Source organism: Vombatus ursinus, unplaced genomic scaffold (genome assembly GCF_900497805.2).
Source record: "Vombatus ursinus unplaced genomic scaffold, bare-nosed wombat genome assembly UNPS02014768.1, whole genome shotgun sequence".
NCBI classification, from domain to species: Eukaryota; Metazoa; Chordata; class Mammalia; order Diprotodontia; family Vombatidae; genus Vombatus; species Vombatus ursinus.
In genome coordinates, this window is record NW_020954546.1 from 23,399,827 (window position 1) to 23,420,133 (window position 20,307).

A 20,307-nucleotide genomic window follows, 5' to 3' on the forward strand; every position below is an offset into this window, starting at 1 on the left:
TTAACAATACAAACATGGTGCTGATACCCAAACCAGGAAGTGCAAAAATAGAGAAAAAAATTCTAGATCAATTTTCCTAATGAGTATTGATGCAAAAATTTTAAATAAAATACTAGCAAAGAGATTACAGCAATACATCACAAGGATCACGATCAGGTGGAATTTATGCCAGGAATGCAGGGTTGGTTCAATATTAGGAAAACTACCAGCATAATTGACCTAAACAATAACAAAACCAACAGAAATCATATGATTATCTCAATAGATGCAGAAAAAGCCATTCCTATTAAAAACACTACAGAGCATAGGAATAAATGGAGCTTACCTTAAAATGATAAGTAATATTTATCTAAAACCATCAGCAAACACTATCTGTAATGGAGAGAATCTAGAAGCCTTCTCAATATAATTGGGGCAAAGCAAGAATACCCATTATCACCTCTATTATTTAATACTATACTCAAAATGTTAGCTATAGCAATAAGAAAAGAAAAAGAAATTAAAGGAATTAGAACAGGTAATGAAGAAATGAAACTATTACTCTTTTCAGAGGATATGATGTTATAATTCAAAAATCCTAGAGAATCAAGTAAAAAACTACTTGAACCTATTAACAACTTTAGCAAAGTTGCAGGATATAAAATAAACCCACATAAATCATCAGCATTTCTATATATTTCTAACAAAGTCCAGCAGCAAGAGCCAGAAAGAGAAATTCCATTTAAAATAATTACAGACAACATAAACTATTTGGCAGTCTACCTGCCAAAACAAACCTGGGGCTACATGAACACAACTATAAAACACTTTTCATACAAATAATGTCAGATGTAAACAATTGGAAAAATATTAATTGCTCATGCAGAGGCTGACGCAACATAATAAAAATGATAATTCTACCTAAGTTAATCTATTCATTCTGTTGTCATACCAATCAAATTATCAAAAATTATTTTATGGAACTAGAAAAAATAGTAACAAAATTCATCTGAAAGAATAAAAGCTCAAGGATACCATGGGAATCAATGAAAAAAATGTGAAAGAAGGTGGTCTAGCCATAACAGATCTCAAATCGTATTATAAAGCAGTAATTATCGAAACAATCTGGTACTGGCTAAGAAATGGAGTGGTTGATCAGTGGAATAGATTAGGTACAAATTACATTATAGCAAACGACCATAGTAATCTAGTATATGATAAACCCAAAGATTCAAGCTTTTGGAACAAAAAAAAAATCATTATTTGACAAAAACTAATGGAAAAACTGGAAAACAGTATGGTAGAAACTAGTTATAGACCAAAATCTCACACCATATACCAAGGTCAAAATTGGTATATGATTTACACATAAAGGGTGACATCATAAGCAAATAAAAAGAGCACGGAATAGTTTATCTGCCAGATTTATGGATAAGGGAAGAATTTAGGACCAAAGAAGATACAGAGAGCATAAAATGTAAAATAGATGATTTTGATTATATAAAATTAAAAAGCTGTTGCACAAACAAGACCAATGCCACCAAAATTATGAGGAAAGCAGAAAATGGGAGGGGATTTTACAAGTATCTCTGAAAACGGCCTCATTTCTCAAATATATAGAGAACTGAGTCAAATTTATAAAAATACAAGTCGTTACCCAGTTGATAAATGGTCAAAAGATACGAACAGGCAGTTTTCAAAGAAATCAAGATTATCTATAGTCATATGACAAAGTGCTCTAAATCACTATTGATGAGAGAAATGCAAATTAAAACAACTCTGAGATACCTCCTTATAATTATCAGAGTGGCCAATATGACAAAAAAGGAAAATGGTGGATGTCAGAGGGGATGTGGGAAAACTGGGACACTAATGTACTGTTGGTGGAGTTGTGAACTGATCCAACCATTCTAGAGAGCAATTTGGAACTATGCCCAAAGACTGCTAGGTCTATATCCCAAAGACGTCCCCAAAAAAGAAAAAGATCTATTTGTACAAAAATATTTATAGCAGCTCTTTTTGTGGTGGCTAACAATTGGAAATAAGGGATGCCCATTAATTGGGGAATGGCTAAACAAGATGGAGTACATGTGATGGAATACTACTGTGCTATAAGAAATGACAAAGGGGGTGGTTTCAGGAAACATAGCAAGATCTATATGAAGTGATGCAAAGCAAAGTGAACAGAACCAGAACATTGTACACAGTAGTAGCAATATTGTTTGATGAAGAACTGTGAATGACTTAACTATTCTCAGCAATACAATGATCCAAGACAATCCCAAAGGACTAATGATGAAGCGTACTATCCACCTCCAGAGAAAGAAATGATATTGGTTGAATACAGGTGAAGCATGCTATTTTTCACTCTCTTTCTATCACTTTTTCTTTTGAATTTTCTTATACAAAATGACTAATATGGTAATGTCTTACATAATTGCACAATTAATATCTGATTGCTTACCATCTCAGGGAGGGGGGAGTGGAGGGAGGCATAGAATTTGGAACTCAAAACTTTAAATAAAATGTTTTAAAAATTGGAAAAAAAAGAATGAATGGATAGATGGATAAAAATAGCATTCTGTATTAAGAGGCAGGGAAACAGCAAACACAGTTGATAGAGTAATTGCCTGAGTGGAGCTGATGATTATTAACGGCACTGGTTGGCGCATGCTGCTAAAGAGGCAGAGGCCAGTGGGAGAATTCTTGAAGAGCTCTGATTGGTTCCTTTGCCAAGGTGTGTGCCATGATTACAAGGGGGTTGGGGGTGAAGGGTCAGGCAACAGTGTGAATGCTTTACTGTTGCTCATTCCCTACTACTGAGGGACACGAAAGACGGCAGCTTCTAAGACCTTGGTTATCATTAGCTTCTTGGAAGAAGGAATTGTTTCATTCGTTGTATTTGTAACCTCAATAGGCTAGCACTATCTGGCACAGAGTAGGTGCTTAATAAATACTTCCTGATTGGGTTTTGATCAGTCCAACTCAATTTACAATGAGGTCTCCTTCATACCATGATAACATAATAGGAGGTTGGAACTGGAAGGAACCTTAAGGTTGTCTGGTCTGCTTTATCTTACAGAGGAGGAAACTGAGGCACAAAGGGGAAATGATTCAACTCAGGTCAAAAGGGCAATAAGTCACAGAGCTAGGCTTTGGACCCCACTCATCTGACTGTAGTTATTTCCCACTACAACATCCTGAATTTGGAAGAGCCCTTAGAAATCATCTGATCTAGAATCTACTCCATGCTGCCCCTGACAGGTTGTCCATTAGCCTCTCTTTGAAGCTTTAGGGAGCTCTGAGGTGCCCCTGAGGCACAAAGCAGCCCATTCTATTGCTGCAGATCTCTAACTCTTAAAAGACTCCTTTGAAAGAAGAGGTGTTAGCATTGTGGGGGAAGGTAGCGTGACTGAATTACAGAGTCGAGGAAGGAGTCAGTGTGCCCATGGAGCCAGGGGCTGCATCTCCACCAAGGTTAGATGCAGCTGACATCTATTAACAAGAACGCTTCGATGTACCTGTATGCGTTCATCAATGCGGTATTCCTTTCCAGCAAGGCAGATCACAACCCAGCCATGATTTCTCATCCTATGCCACTCTTGTCCATGTCCTATAATTTCTCCACCCAACGTGCTAGGTCACCTTCATCTAGTTTTCATGGCATTTTCATGGCTACCAATGGAGTTCCCAATCCATAGTGGTAGAGGGAGTTTTCCCACCAGGAACTCCCCACACGGAAGAAATGGATGACTCATATTTTTGTGGTGGTTTATAGTTGAGGAAGCCCTTTACTGGGGGGTTAGAATTAACATTGCTGGTGATGATCCCCTTAGGACCCTGTAGATACAATGTGGCTAAGAATGGGTAGGCCATTAGGAATCAGATGGCACGGGGAGGTGGCAGGGCTGCAGATGTTCCAAGTTACTAGGGGTATTTTCCCGTGTATGAATTCTCATGCTCTACTGGGAATCTTCCCCTTTGGGAAAAGAAATCAGCAAAGCAGATTCCATTTGCGTCCCCTGGGGTACATCTTGTGCACTTGGCATTGAACTGCTAAGTCGCTTGTAGGTTTATAACAGGAGAACAGCCAAGGGTTGAGTCTGTGCATTCAGGTGCTGGAGAGCCTATACAACTGACCAGGGCCTTCTGAGGCCATTCTCATTCCTGGAAGGGCACTGGTGGGGTCTAGTACCCAGCAGGAAACATGGGGTCTCTCCCATTCATCTGACACATATCATTTGTTGCCTTATGTTGCTGTTTATTTTTTCATAAAATCATATGTAGCGTCTCCTTAGCCAAGGAATTAGAGTGGACCCTGAAGACCGTTGCCTGTGGGTCAGGACAAAAATCACTAACATGCTTTGACTCAAGGAATGAAGTACTTGGGACTGGATCTAAAAGGTAACTTTCTGTCACACACACACACACACACACACACACACACACACACACACACACATATACTCTAAAAGAGGGGAGAGAACTCAAGAGCATTAGGGAAGCCAGAGAACATGAAAGCAGGTGGCCAGGACAATGTCAGATTGCCAGGTGCACCATCACAACGGAAAGAGAAGCCAACAGTTGTAACCACTGAGCCTGAGCTCTGACCATAACTGCAGGATGTTAGAGGCACTGGTTGAGGGGGTAAGGAGGTCTTGCTGCTGTTCCATGGTGGCCTTCCTACTCAAGCCACAACCACCATGGTCACCACACCATGACAGAGGTATCGATCCAGTAAATGAGGAAAAGGGGGCCCCCTTTAACATTAGTTCAGAGGCTAGGTGGCCCCTCTTCTTCCACTCTTTCCTACTTTCTCCACTTTCTTCTTCTCCAAAAGGACAAGAGCCATTTCCCAACTTTGGTCTTGAAGAATTTGTTTACTTTCTGTTTTGGTTCTAAAAGAAACTAATTTCTCTAAGAGTGATTTGTGTGTCCCCTTGGGGGTTAAATGCAGAGGTGGTGAGGTGCCCAAGGAAAGAAAGAGTTTCATAACTGCCAAACAGTCCCGGCATGGAGATTTGGAGTCAGACAGAAAAAAAGATTTTATTGATCCATATTTGTAAATTTCCAAAAGGAAAGTGATTCCAGACTACAACCTTGACACAGCTGAGCCCAGAGCAGCCCACAGGGGGTACGTGGACTACAGAAGGCTTTCTGCCTTAGAGGTGCCTTAGGCACCTCTGGTTTTCCTCTGGTCCTTCTGTAGCCGGTCAATTAGTCAGTCTACTAGCATTTATTAAGTGCCTATGGTGTGCTTGGCTCTGTGATAAGCACTGGGGATAAAACAAAAGGCAAAAACAGTCCCTTCTCTCAAGGAGCTCACAGTCTAATGGGGAAGCCAACAGCAGACAACTACACACAAAGAAGAAGTGCACAGGATAAACTGGGGGTCATCTCAGAGGGAGGGCATGGACATTAAGGAGGACTGGGGAAGGCTTCTTGCAGAAGGTGGCGTTTTAGCTGAGAACTGAAGGAGGCCAGTGAAGCCGGAAGGCAGAGACAAGGAGGGAGGATGAGTACTCAGGGCATGAGGGGCAGCCAGGGAAAATGCTCCGAGTCAGGAGATGGGGTGTGGTGTTTGAGGAACACCAAGGAGGACAGTGTGACTGGGTCACAGACTATATGGAGGGGAGTGACGGGGAAAAAGACTGACCAGAAAGGTAGAAAGAGGCCAGGTGATGAAGGGTGTGTGCGCGCACGCGTGTGTGTGTGTGTGTGTGTGTGTGTGTGTGTGTGTGCCCCCCTCCCCCCAAAGCAGGCTACTGCACTGGTCCAGGTGGGAGGTGATGAGAGCCTGCCCTAAGGTGGCTGTAGGGTCAGAGGAGAGAGGAGGCCTCTTTGAGAGATGTCACAATGGTAGAAATGACAAGACAGTTGATTGGCCATGTGGGGTGAGAGAGGGTGAGGAGCTTAGGATGAGATATAGGTTGTGAGCCTGGGTGAATGGGAGGGTGGTGGTACCCTATAGTAAGAGGGGCGTTAGGAAGAAGGAAAGATTTTGGGGGAAGAGATAATGAGTTTAGTTTTGGACATCCAGTCTGAGATGTCTAATCTGCAATTGGAGATACAGGAACGGAGGTCGGGAGAGAGATTAGGCCTGGACAAACAGATCTGAGAGTCGTATGCATAGAGATGATCATTGACAGCAGGGGAGCTGATGGAATCATCAAATAAAAAACACAGAGGGAAAAGAGAAGAGGGCCCAGGATAGGACTTTTGAGGATACTCACAGTGAGCAGTGAGTGGGCATGACCTGGATAGAGATCCAGCAAAGGAGACAAAAAAGGAGGGGTCAGACAGGAAGGAAGAAAGCCGAGAGCCCAGAGAGGAGAGAGTACCAAGGAAAAGGGTCTGAAAGGGTGCTCATCCCCCCAAGTGATGTTGCCTATGTAGGGCGGAGCTGGCCAAGAGGGAGAAGCCAGTTCTGCTCACCAGACTCTTAGCTCCTGCTCCACACGCTTCTAAGAGAACAAAAACCCAACATGAGAAGAGTCAAACACAGGATCACAGAACATTAGTGCTCAAAGGGACCTTAAAAGGGCATTTTTATAGCTTTGAGGATTAAACGGGCCTTCACAAATCCTGTTACAGCTTTCCTTTATGGAGTTATTTTACCCAACTTTATATACTTAGAGAAATTATTTCTCTATCAAAGCAGCCTACCTTTCCCTTACACACAATATTCTATCTCCTACCTCCTTAGAATGTATTCTCTCCTCACCTCCGCCTTTCAGAATCTATAGCTTTGTAATCAATCACTCAACAAGCATTTATTAAGCCCTGTGTTATATACAAGAAAGGAAGAAAGGGAGAGAGGAAGAGAGGGAGGGAGGGAGGAAAGAAGAAAGAAAAAAAGGGAGGGAAGGAGGAAGGATGGGAGGAAGAAAGAAAGGGAGGGAGGAAAAAAGGGAGGGAGGGAGGAAAGGAGAGAGAGAGGGAGGAGGGAGAAAAAGAGAGAGGGAGGGAGAAGGGAGGGAGGGAACTGTGCCACCTAACCGCTAACGATACAAAGAGAAAAAGAAAACAATGCCTGTTCAGCTCAGGCAGCACCGCCTACATGAGACCCTCATTTTGCTCAGATGCTAGTGTTTCCCCACTCTGAAATCCCCTCGTATTTACTTTGTCTCTATTATGAATCTACTTGTCTCTGTACACATTTCCCTTGACAGGATGCAGACCCCCTGAGGGCAGGCACGATTTTATTTTTGTTTTTGTATCCCCAGAGCCAAACCTGGCACCTGACGCACAGTAGGTACTTATTAGATAGATGCTTGTTGACAAATTGATGGAATTAAATTTCAATTAGACAAATATTTATTAAGTGTCTACTGTGTTCCAGGTGCTGTATAGGGTTCTGGGCACACAAAGACAAAAATGAGGCAGTCCCCGTAGCGAGGGGGCTTACACGTTCCACTGAGAGGCAGAGTAGAGGCTCAATAAACACAGCAGATAGTCTAACGCTCTCCTGATATCTCATCAGTGTCAGTTTCGTATAAGAAGGGTACTGGTAGTAGTGTCAGCAATGGTGCACACCACCCTTGTCCGCTGCTTTACCGTTTACAACTCCAGCATGCTTTCTGCTGTTACCATTCCCCCTAACATTTAAGATCCTAGAGGTAGACCTAGAAGGGCCCGGAGGCCATCTAGCCCAATCTCTTCATTTTACGGGTGAGGAAACAGATCTAGGAGAGGTTAAGTGCCCAAGGTTACAGAGAGAGGAGTTGGACCCATATTTGCTGACTCTAGAGTCAGTGTATTTGCCCGTACACCATGTTGTTTCCGTAGAAGAAAGAACAGGGACACAGAAGACCCTCTTACTTATTCCTTTTTGGCTTTATAATGTGCTGTATGCAAGGCACGGCTCAGCTCCCTACAAACTCTGCATTTTGGGGGTGGCAGAGATCAGGAGCCTGGCCTCTAGCATGATGCTCATGGAGGGATTGTCTGAGACAGTCCTTGCCTTAAAGATAATATGTGTTTCACAGAGAAGTAACTGAACAGCTCAGTGGACAAACGTTCATTTTGCCTGATTTCTTCTATAAAGCTGCGGTAGCTATCCACCAGAGAGACGACAAGAGAAGACAGCCATTCTGGGACATTTGTCATGTTCCCCTCACCCAGATGGCTCAGCATTTCCCCAGGAAGCCATGCTGTAAAGCACACAGGGGCTAAGACCAATGATCTTCTATTTTTTCCCTTAGATGAAGTATTAATAAGAGTAAAGCATACATCCAGCCCTGCACGGGGGAAAAGGGATGGGAACTACTCCTAGCTTGACTTTTACAAAGTAGGGTCTGGTAGATCCAGCACCTACTAGCACACAGTAGGTGTGCCTGGCACAGTTTAATGGAAGGTTCCTATTGAATTGAAAGGAGATGATGAAGCATTGTCTGTGGGTTCCTTTAGGACAACAGCTTCCTGGGGAAGAAAAGAGTGAGCCTACACAGCTACCCCTCACCATTGGTTGGGAAAGCTAGAGTGAAGCCTGGGGGAGCACAAGGCAGAGGTGAACTAGAAATTCTCAATTGAGGGTCCCTTCTAGAAAAGCTCAGGAAATAGGGAACAAGGTTGATCCTTCAAGGGTTTGTCCTTCAGTGGATACCAGTCTGGAAAAAGAATGGGGTACAGATTGTTCTACTAGGTAAGAAAATCTTACAATATGCTCCCCTGGGTGACCCAAGACTCTGGGCTCACACAGCCTGGGCCCAACTCCACGGGCTTTTCCAACGTGATTTTCCCTTTTTTTTTGGCTTGTTGCTTCTACCCAGAATTTATTTCAGGAAGATTCTACAAGTATAGCTTAGGATAGCCCATGTCCAGGTAATGCAGTAGATAGAACCGTGGAAGTCAGGAAGACTTGAGTTTGAATTCTGCCTCAGACACTTACTAGCTGTGTGACCTTCAGGAAATCAGATGACCTTTTTCAGCCCCAGTTTCCTCATCTCTAAAATGAAGATAATAATAGCCCCTACCTCCCAGGGTTGTTGTGAGGATCAAATAAGTGAATATCTGTAAAGCGCTTTGCAAACCTTAAAGCCCCATATAAAAATACTCATTCTTATTCTGGTGAATTCCTTTCTTCCACAGGGTCCCACAGAGTATCTTCTTTCTTTAAAAAATTCAATCCCTGCGGCATCTAGGTGGCACAGTGGATAGAGCACTGGCCCTGAGTTCAAATCCAGCCTCAGACCAAACACTTCACACTAGCTGTGTGACCCTGGGCAAGTCACTTAACCCCAATTGCCTCACACACACACACAAAAAAAGATTCAATCCCTGAATTCTCAGCCTTGAGAACTCTCAGACTTGGGGCCACTCTCAAGGCAAGCCTCCAGGGTTGGCACCCCCCAGGGAATCATCCTTCTCTGGTTAGAGGTCTAGATTCCCACAGACTCATAGATTTAGTGTTGGAAGGAACTTTAGAGGTCAAGTCAAAGCCCTTTAGTTTTAAAGGAAACTGAGGCTGAGAGGGGTTAAATGGCTTTGCCCAGGGTCATATACCTAATAAGTGTCTGAGGGAGAGCTGGAGGCAGAACACTGGGTGGTGAGGCCAAGGACCTGGGTTTGAATCCTGACTTAAATTTTAAAAAAAACTTGAACCTTGGGCTTCCTGATTCCAAGGCCAGGGCTCTGGGATCCCGCTGCCTAGAAATCAAATTCTCCTCTCTTCCACACAGGCATTGGCATCATAGACAATTGTCTGGGGCCAGCCCTGGCAGGCTGTGTCAGATTCCGTCACATACTTCTGGGTGCTTTATCAGCACCCAGGTTGCTACTCTTTTTTTCTTTTCTTTCTTTTTTTTGCTGCTACTCTTTCTGAGGCTGAAAAAGTCCTCTTTTAGGCAATCTATGAGGTTGTGAGATTGAGCACATGTTTATTTCTGCCATATTCTGAGGGTGTGTGTGTGTGTCTGTGTGTGTGTGTGTGTGTGTGTGTGTGTGTGTAGAAATAACCTCTTTGCAAAGCACCCTAGAAGAAGGCAGTAAGAAAAAATGAAAAGGTTGTGGAAAATACAACATACTCATTAATAGGCCAACCCAGATGGGCGGCTTTTCCAAGAGCATTTGGTCTTCATTAGTCTTAGCTGGCCAATAGTCTTGGGAGCGGTCCCTGGAAATCCCTCAACAAGGTAACAGTGCTGAGTTCAAATCTGACCCCAGACCAAACACTTGACACTTACTAGCTGTGTGACCATGGGCAAGTTACTTAACCCCAATTGCCTAAAAAAAAAAAAAGGTACCAGTGGGCTTTCCATGGGGAGGTCTGTTCCTGTGCCCAGACAAAAGTTCACGCCCTCAAAGCTTAGCACACTGATTGGGGCATTCATCAAAGTTCAGCAGATTGATCCCCGATCAACCCTAATTCCCTCGTCAAGCATTTCTCCACCCTTCGGCACGAGAGGCAGCGTGGAGTACTGGCGAGAGTGTTCAACTTGGGGTCGGAAATGCATGGGGATTTCTAAGTGGATACCAACTGTCCTTAATAACGCTTTCTCTGAGGCTCATGACTGCTCCGTAGGATTCTAGACAAAGAGTTGGAAGAGACCTGTATGGCCATCCAGTCCAATCCCCTCAGTTTATAGATGAGGAAAGTCATCACCAAGAGATAAAGGGACTTGTCCAAGGTCACACATTCCATGACTGCAGGCTTTGGCCTGAACCCTTGCCAGTTGTTTGGCAATAAGATATCAGTGATAGCATGGAGAGCTGGGAGAGGGAGGGTGGAAAACTTGGATCAGTGACTCCTAGAAGGAAAAAAAATAATAGCCTGTGTCACAGGGGTAGGGCACCTGCAGCCTCGAGGCCACATCTAGGTCCTCAAGTGTGGCCCTTCACATGTGGCCCTCTAGGTCATCAAGCGAAGTCCTCTGACTGAATCCAAACTTCACAGAACACATTCTTTTATTAAGGAGATTCGTTCTGTGAAGTCTGGATTCAAAGGGCCGCACTTGAGGACCTAGAGGGCCACAGGTTTCCCACTCCTGGACCATGACATCTGGAAGCACGTCTGCTCTATTTGGTGGTGGGGCAGGGGTCATTTTCATGGGTAGAGGCCAACGGCAGGTTCCTGGCTGGACAATTACTCGTCAGTACGTTACAGGAGGGATTCCTGTGGTGTATGGGATGGATTAGGTGGCCGTGGAGATGTCTCCCAGCTCGACGCTGAGGTTCGTCTACTGAGATGTCCAGAGGTAACTGCTTTTTAAGGGAGAGCTGGAGGCAGAGCACAGGGTGGTGAGGCCAAGGACCTGGGTTTGAATCCTGACTTAAATTAAAAAACCTAAAGTCCAGTATCTCCATGGGCTCCCGGGGGGAACACCGGCAGCAGCCAGCAGGCTCTGGGAAGAGGCGCAGCTGGGAGAGGACGGAGCAGAGGCAGCCCCAGCAGCAGGACTGCTCTGATGCTGCTCACACCCCCACTCTCCTCGGGGAATCGCCATCTGCTTATAGATGCGTTTGTGCAGCGGCTTCATTCCTTCAGAGCAGCATCTACTGACAGCCGAGAGGCAACAGGCATCCTGAGCGCTGCGGGTCAGAGCCGTGACTGGGCGGGGCAGGGGCCACGAGTGCGGGGCTCCCACTCCTCCCTGAAGTGGTCTAGCTGCTTACACTTGGGCTGTCCTCTGTCTCCTCTCCGTCTCCTCCTGGGGATTGTCTGGTGGAAACCACGCCCAGCTGGGGCCCACTGCCTTCTGACCTTCCCCCTCCCCCCCAAGTTGGAAGGTACCTCAGAGCCTTCTAGTTCAAATGCATTTTTACCAATGAGGAAACTGAGGACCAGAGAAGTTAGGTGAGCTGCCCAATGCTGCCCAAGGGTCAGGGGCAGGATTCAAACTCACTTCTATACTCGGTGTTCTTCCCATAGCCCTATGCTACCTCCCTACAGACGCTGGTGTGGTAGAGCGGAAAGGGCACTGATTTTGGAGTGGAAGGACTCGTGAGCCATCTCTGTGACCTTGAGCAAGTCACTTCATCTCCCTGGGCCTCAGTTTCTTCATCTGTAAAGTGAAGGGGATGGTCTCTAAGGTTGAACCCTCAGCTTCAGGCACTCTCTCTCTCTCTCTCCTCAAATCTCCAAGAGCTATCTATGACATGATTTCACTTCAAACTTATCTAAAACCAAATTTATTCAGCTTCTCAAACCGCCAACCCCTCAACACTTCCTTCTTTCTGTCAAATATCATTGCTCTCCTCATCTCTCCAGTGTGAAGCCTCAGCCTCACCTCTGACTCCTCCCCTTCCCGTGAGCCTCTCATGCCGTCACCACCAAAGAAGTGAATTTCCATCTTCCCCATTCCAACTCCTCCCCTCCAAGACAGGTCCTTCTCACCTCTGGGGCAGTCAGCGCTCTTAGGAATTTGCAGAGGGAGGGTTTTTCCCTGACTCCCTTCAAGACCTATCTCAAATCCTACCTTCCATAGGAGACCTTTTCTGGGCCTCCCTAGTGGTCAATATTTTCCCCTTTCAGATTTCCTTCCACCTACTCAGTATATATCTTGTATATACCCAGATATTCACATGTTTCTCCCCCAGTAGAAGCTGGTAAGTGGGTAACTCAGTGTATAGAGCGCTGGGTGGAAGGGAAGGTTCTATCCCAGCCTAGGGTTCCTCACCCAGATATTTCAGAGCCCTCTAACCACAGGCAAGACTAAGGCAGAATTTAGAGGGTGCTGCTAGCACCTTTAGTCCTTCAGCAACATAGAAACAACTAAGTTGAGTACCTAGTTAACAAAAAAAGAGTCAAATTAGGGAGTTACTGGAGAGTTACTTTTTCCATACTGCCCCCTTCCATAGCAACTGCATTCTAAACAAGCTGCAATCTTCTTATAAACCATTCTGTACCCCCTGCTTCTGGCCTTCTGGTATACCAAGGTCTCTGCTCTCCTGCCTCACCTCCTGAAAGGAATGAAGACCTCACTCATTTTACTTTTCCTAGGCACAAAAATCAGGAATATTGCTCTTCCTGCAATCTTGGTGTCTTTTCTTGGACAAAAGCACAGAAGGACTCACTTTGCTCTCTCTAAGTCCCTCTTCTGGTTCCAAAGACCTTGAGTTCGATTCTAAAACCTTTGCTTTGGAGGAAATAGGATGCAAAGTGCCCCTGTCTCTGCCTTCCCACCATGTAAACCCTACTAATAGATGGTGAGATAATTCTGAATCTGTTGTATGCCAGCCTCTTCTTATACATAATTAAAAGGCCAGATGAGTCTCCATCTGTGTCTCTGGTCCACCTCTGGCGAGGTGATTCCTTCATCCCACCCCCCATCCCCTTAGTTGGCACCTGCCCAGAACTGGACAGGGCTGAGCAGTAGCTGCCCCACGGGCTCAGCACTCTGATCTCATAAGCCAAAGCTGCCCAGATTTTTAGCATCTTGAGACGAAAGAGAGGCTAGTATCTCATATTGCTGTGGCTGGGTGAGATGGCTTATCCCCAGGAGACTAGGCCTCTGGGCTGGGGGTTCAGGGCTTTAGGTCTTTCCCTGATTGGGGAGGGGGAGATAGAGGGATAAACAGGGTGGGTTCTCCTACACACAGGGGTGTACTAGAACTAGCTCAAATCAATTAGCTAATTGTTAAATTTTCAACGTGAGCATTTATACCTCAGAGATTGGTAAATGCCAAAATTGGTAACAGTCAAATCAGGGCTGTTTTATTGGTTGTCTAGACTTAAGAAATTAATAGAGAAAATATCAGTAATGCAAATTAAGCTTAAAAGTGAGTTGAGAGTACATGTTTTTGGGTTTTTCTCCCCTAGAGAACTGGTTGTTAAACATTTATCAGCACGCCCCTGCCTACACACTACAAGTCATATATTCTGATGTCCTCTGTAGGAGTCTTACCCCAACCTTTGTAATGTCATTACTCCTATAGGGCCACCTACTGACTCTAGGAAAATATACAAATTAATTAGCCTGGCATCTAAGGACCTTCCCAATCTGGCTCCAACCTCCTTCTGTCTGATTTCATATTTCACCTTTGGACTACATGATATTCCTTGAAGTCTCTCCATTTCCCATTTCTGTGCCTTTTTATAGGCTTTCCTCCACAGCTGGACAGTGCCTGGCATAGAGTAAGTACTTTATAAGTCCCTCCGTCTCTCTCTTCCCTCCCTCCCTTCTTTCATTCCTTCCTTCTTTCTTTCATTCATTCCTTCCTTTTTTTTCTTCCTTCCTTCTTCCCTCCCTCCCTCCTCTCCTTCTTCTCTTCCTTCCCTTCACTTTCTCCTTCCCCTTCTTCTTCTCCTTCCCTTCTCTTTCCTTTCCATCCTAGTTCAGCTCACATGTCCCTTAGTCATGATGTTACCTGCTATGTTAGCCTAGCTGAAAGGGTCCCTCCCTCCTGAAAGTGTTCTACAGCATTTTGCCCAGATCTCACCTTACTTACAGATCACTCTCACCTTACTCAGTATTAGAATTATTTATGTATGTGTCAATGCAACCACTCTTTCTTCCACTCTAATGGAATGAATTTAAGTGCCCTGAGGATAGCCATAAGCAGAGCAGGGGGACCAGGTCCCCAATCTACTTTCCAGTCTTTCCTTCACACACTGACATCCCACCATACTGACTTACTTGAGGGCCTTCATTTATAACACTTCCTCTCTGTCTCTCTTTGCCTTTGCACAGACCATCATCCATGCCCAGAATGTTCTCCTCACCTCCTCCTCTTAGAATCCCTGGTCCTCGTCAAGCCTCAACCTAAGTACCCCCTTCTCGTGAGTATTTCACAAGTACCCCACCTGCTGGAGCCTTTCCCCACAAGGCTACTCTTGCTTTGTGTGTGTGTGTGTGTGTGTGTGTGTGTGTGTGTGTGTGTGTGTGTTGTATATGCCTGTGTAGGCACATGTTGTTTCTCCTATTAAAATATAAGCTCCCTGAGGGCAGGAGCTCTTCCCTGGCACCTAGCACATTGCCTGGTACATAGTAGGAACTTGGAAAATGCTTGATGGTTGACTGATTGAAGGTGCTGAAATTTAGAATGTGTAGACAATATTTTTAAGTTCTTTCAGTAAAGTAGAGACAACTAAACTTACTCGGGTTTAAGAAAGCCCCATGATAGCATATAGGGAGTACTGACTTAAACTTTTTAGCTACTGATTTTATTATTTTTATAAAAACCTGATATGAGGAATATAAATTATTACTTTAAAATGTTGTAGCATTGAAAGGAGCACCTAATTTGGTTTTAATATGGAATTAACTTTACTAAATGCTTCAGAAAAGTCCCAAAATGCATCAGAAGGAAACTTTAATAAAGAAAACCAAAGAGAAATAGACAAATGCTTCTCTATTTGGTCTAAGTCTACACAAGAAGACTGCCAGACAAAGAATTGGAAATTGAGGGGATGCCCATCAATTGGGGAAAGGCTGGACAAGTTGTGGTATATGAATGTAATGGAATACTATTGTGCTATAAGAAATGATGAGCAGGCAGACTTCAGAAAAACCTGGAAAGACTTGTATGAACTGATGCTGAGTGAAGTGAGCAGAACCAGGAGAACATTGTACACAGTAACAGCCACATTGTTCGATGACTAACTTTGATAGACTTAGCCCTTCTCAGCAATGCAAGGATCTAAGACATCTCCAAAAGTCTCACGATGGAAAATGCTATCCACAAAGAAGAAAGAACTATGGAGCTTGAATGTAGATCGAGGCATATTATTTGCTCTTTTTTCTTCTGTTTTGTTTCCTCTTTCTTGTGGTTCCTTCTATTGGTTCTAATTCTTTCTTACAATATCACCAATGTGAAAATATGCTTAATAGGAATGTATATATATAGCCTATATCATATTGTGTGCCATCTTGGGGAGGGAGGGGGAGAGAGAGGGGGAGAAAAAATTAAAACTTAAAAGCTTATGGAAGTGATTGTTGATAAATCAAAATAAATTAATAAAATTTTTAAAAAAGAAGAAGACTTCCAGAAACCTGTGGCAGCTCTGAGGGGAAACAAGCGAGGGAAGGCAGAAGGGACAGTTCCAAAGAGGCCCTGGTCAGAGACAGAGCAGGGAAAGGGCCAGGGTAGTGGCCAAGCACCTGGAATCCTGCAGGAAGCATGCTACCAGCATGATCAACAATAGCCATTTGGGGCCTATCAAGACCTCATTAAGAGATGGCACCAACTCCTAGGACAGGACTGTGCAAGAAAGACAGAGAAAGGGCTCAGGCCAAAATCCAAGTGGAGCCAGTATTTGTGCAGAGGGTGGGGCCTTAATCTCAGCCTCCTCATCCAAAACGGCAAAAGATTGGAGGCTGACCTGAGTACAAAGTCCCAATACAGAAACTGAGGCTGGAGATATGAGTAAACAAACAAAAAAAAAAACTAAAAAAAACTAAAAACACGACAAAGAAATGCTATGGGTTGAGAGAAACAATTAAATGTGAGCACTCAGTTCACACGGACAATTACTTAAACTGCAATATCCCAGGCGAGCATCACCCAGCCTTCACAGAGTGGCCACTGGGCATGTCCTGGAATCTCAATCTCCCTTATCCCCAAATTGAGTTTATTTTTAGTCTGCTTTTTATACTGCTTCCCCTGGGCATGAAAAAATCTAGCTATGGCTTCCTTGGAGGGTCTGATATCCACGTGGAAAATTATCCTCTGTTTAAGACCTGCTGCCAATACCATAACATCAAGAACAATTGATACAAAATGCGCCATCTTTCAGAGGCGTGCTATGCTTCTGCCAAGCACTGAATCCACCATCATCATTCTCAAAATAGAACTGAGAAAGGCTTTCCAGCCAAAGAGGGAATCCTACCAAAATGTCATCTTAATTACTTAATATATTTGAACAGTATCGAGTTTTACGGCTACCCTGAAGGCACATTAAACAGCTCTTCCATCTCCTAAAAACTTTCTCCAAAGATATCAAAATGTCATTTGGACACTCAGTGTACATCAGGGAAGACATGAAAGACTTAAGGCTTTGAGCTTGAGTCTGGAGGTTAAATTAACCAATGGATTAAGGCAATACATGCCACATTCCTTGGTCTTTTCCAGGTCAGTCACGCTAAGTAGAAGGCTATCAGAGAGAAGATGAAATTGAATATGGTAAGAGACAGATTAGCATCCCAAAGTCAAAACTTAATGGGGAAAACACATTTGAGTCATTAACACCTACACAATAGCAGTGTTACTGTATACTTTTGGACTGGTAAAATGAAAGACAATGGGTCTAGAATGTATTCAAACTAAAACCAATACAACGTCAATGAAAAACAGGGTTCATTACCCCATCGCAGTTATAGAAAGTTGAATATTTTCTCACTAAAAAAGTGGAAGGAGATTGGTAGAGGCTCTTAAAGGACATGATAAACAAGTTAAGAGCATACAGAAATACTTTTGGAACAAAAAGACCTTCTGAAGAAACAATAGAGGCTAACTATAGGTATATTTCACTGGATTTGTTGAATGTAACCAAAAAGTATTATCTCCAGATGGAGCCTATGACATTGCTGAGGTCCAAGAGTGGAATCAAAAGCCCCTCTTATGGGTGACAACCATGTAAAACTCAATCAACGATATTGCAACAGAGAAGCATTAACCAAATGGCAGAATTGTGCATATTTGTCTATAAAAACCAGGGGATTAATCATGGCGATTCAGGATCAGGTCACTGCCACCAGAAATTACAAAAAAGATTAATCTTAATAAGTGTGGATTTATTGATCAAGGTAGATTATACAGCAAAGCATAATATGTCACAGAGGATGCAAAAATGTATTATCTACCAGATACATAGAGGGACATAATGAGGTGGCTGGAATTTTATAGGGTGTCCCAAAAGTTTTAGTTTGGTTTTAAGCTTTTATAACTTCAGAAGTGTATCATGTGTGTAATGGGTATCATATTGCTTGCCTTCTCAATGGGTAGGGGAGGGTCTGGAGGAAGGGAGAGAATTTGTAACTGAAAATAAAAATTTTAAATTAAAAAAATTAACATCAGAAGTGTAAATTCTACAAACCTACCAGAAAATTTGAAAGGCTAATTATTTAAAATTCCAAATGTTGATATGTTTCTTATTAAAATTCAACATAACTACTATCTCGTGCTATATATTGCTCCAGTTGATTTTCAGGCTTTCTAAAAACTTCCATCAAGCTGCTTCTCAGTAACCGAAATGACTGCATTTGGAATCCTGACCTTGGGCTCACCCAGAGAGAGAGATTTTGATGTGAACTCCACAAGAATCCGTCTAATGGAGGTAGATCAGATGGCCAAGGGGACCAAGTAAGAAGACCTTCCGTACTCATCCATGAGTCTAAGAATGTCATTCTGAAACTGTTGCACACGCAGTGCATAAGGACAAGGTGCCCCATCTTGCCGAAATGAAAATTTATTTTTCAAAATTCAGAAGCCTAGATAAGTATAAAATAAATTTAAAGAATTAAATTTTCAAATGATACTTTTGTAAGTTTGTAGTAGTTATAGTTCTGAAGGTATAAAAGCTTAAAGCAGCACTAAGACTTTTGGGACACCTAAACCTCACTACTTTATATACTAATATATAGCGTATTCTCCATAAAACCTCAGACCATCCTGGAGAATTCAGCAAGTACCTTTAGAGAGAGAATCATAGCCCACAATCGCTCATGTATAATGCTGACTTATAAAAATTTAAGAATAGAATTGTTAATAGATATCACTGTACCAAACACTCATAATCTCCAAACTACACAAAATGAAAAGTTTTCAAAATATAGAGATCTAGCAGGAGGAATTACAACCCTGTGGGAACAGGACAAGGTTCAGGTCACCTCTGGTATTCCGTATGTTACTTGACTCATCCCAAAGATGTTTTCAGTGAGTCTACAGAGGATAAGCTGACATCCCAGTACTTTTATTCAAGTAATAAAAAAGTAGTTATGTTTTATTTATATTTATTTGACAGGCTGTCAAATATTAAACATACATAACAATAACACGGTCTTTCCCCAGAATTGCTTCTATGTGAATTCCATTAAAACATGGTGATAAAAATGAGATTAACACAAATAATACATATTTAAGCGTAGTCTTTTAAACCTTACAAATTGCTTCCCAGACATCTCACTGGAGTCTCACAAAAACCCTGTGAGGCAATGCACATATTATTCATAGATGAGGAAACTGAGGCTTAGAAGAATTGACTTGTCAAGGGTCACATGGCGAGTGAGTACCAAAGTCCATACTTGAACCCAGCACTTCAAAGTCTCGGAGGAACAGTAGCTCTTAAATCATGTTACCTTGTTGGGCCTCAGTTTCCTCATCTGCAAAATGAAAGGGCTGGATTAGATGGCCTCGGAGGTCTCTTTCAGCTCTCCATCTATGAGCCTCTGACACAAGAGATGAATGGTGTGTGCTGTCTAGGAGGCTGCAGGGAGAGGTACCTGGGGTAGGATGTCCCAGGAAGTACCACGAACAAGCTAACATGGAGGGAGACAGTGGGTACTTGTCAGTAGCAGGGGACCCTTCAATTAGGCATAACTCTGAGACACAGTCATTGAGCAGAAAGAAAATAAAGCTACAGGTCTCTTTGATGAGACACATTTTTTATATTTCATGAAAAACATGAAAAAACCCCCAATCCCCAAATGATGGAGACTGTATTTCTGCAGAAATCCATGCAGCTGTCTGAGGTCTCGCCACCTCCACTCCCCAGATCAATGCTGATTAGAGTGATGGGAGACAAGCTGCCTTCTCTGGCTCCCAGCCGGGCTCCTCTGCCTGTCACAGACAATCCTTCTAGCCTGGTTTCTGCTGGCAATTAGAGCCTGCCTCCCCATGCCAGATGACCAGGAGGCAAAGGGAGGGATTTGGGAGCTGGGGGTGGGGGCAGAGAAGAAGCCAAGGGGAAATCTCAGAGAGTCCGACTTTGTCCATTTAGGTCTGAGACGTCATCTAACCCGAATTTTTTTTAAACTATCATTGATCTTTTAATTTTACATCATCTTTTTCCTACTTTTCCCCAATTTTTTCCATTCCCTCCCTTGAACTCTCCCTTGTAACAATAACTAAATTAAGCAAAACATCTAATACAATGATTGTTTGAAAATGCATATAGTATTTCCCCCTGCTGGTGCCTCACCTCTCTGCTCAGAGAGGGGCCAACCCAGTCATAGGATCCTGGGGTCATAGGCCTGGAAAGGACCTTTGGAAATATAGGATCATTGATTTGAAGCTGGAGGGGACTTTAAGGCCCTAAGTCCAACCACATCATTTTACAGAGAAGGAAACTGAGGCCCCAAGAGGTTAAAGGATTGCTTGAGGTCACAAAGCTAAGAATTAAAAGAGGACGAATTAGAACTCAGATTCTTGGCCTCTAAATGCCAGGCTCTT

At 43.3% G+C, this 20,307-nt stretch overlaps 1 protein-coding gene across 4 annotated transcripts in view; it reads right to left on the bottom strand.

Annotated features, from left to right (window-relative positions):
* Nucleotides 1-20,307, bottom strand: part of RPH3AL (rabphilin 3A like (without C2 domains)) — a 174,499-nt gene that overhangs the window by 40,226 nt on the left and 113,966 nt on the right. The window lies entirely within an intron of this gene.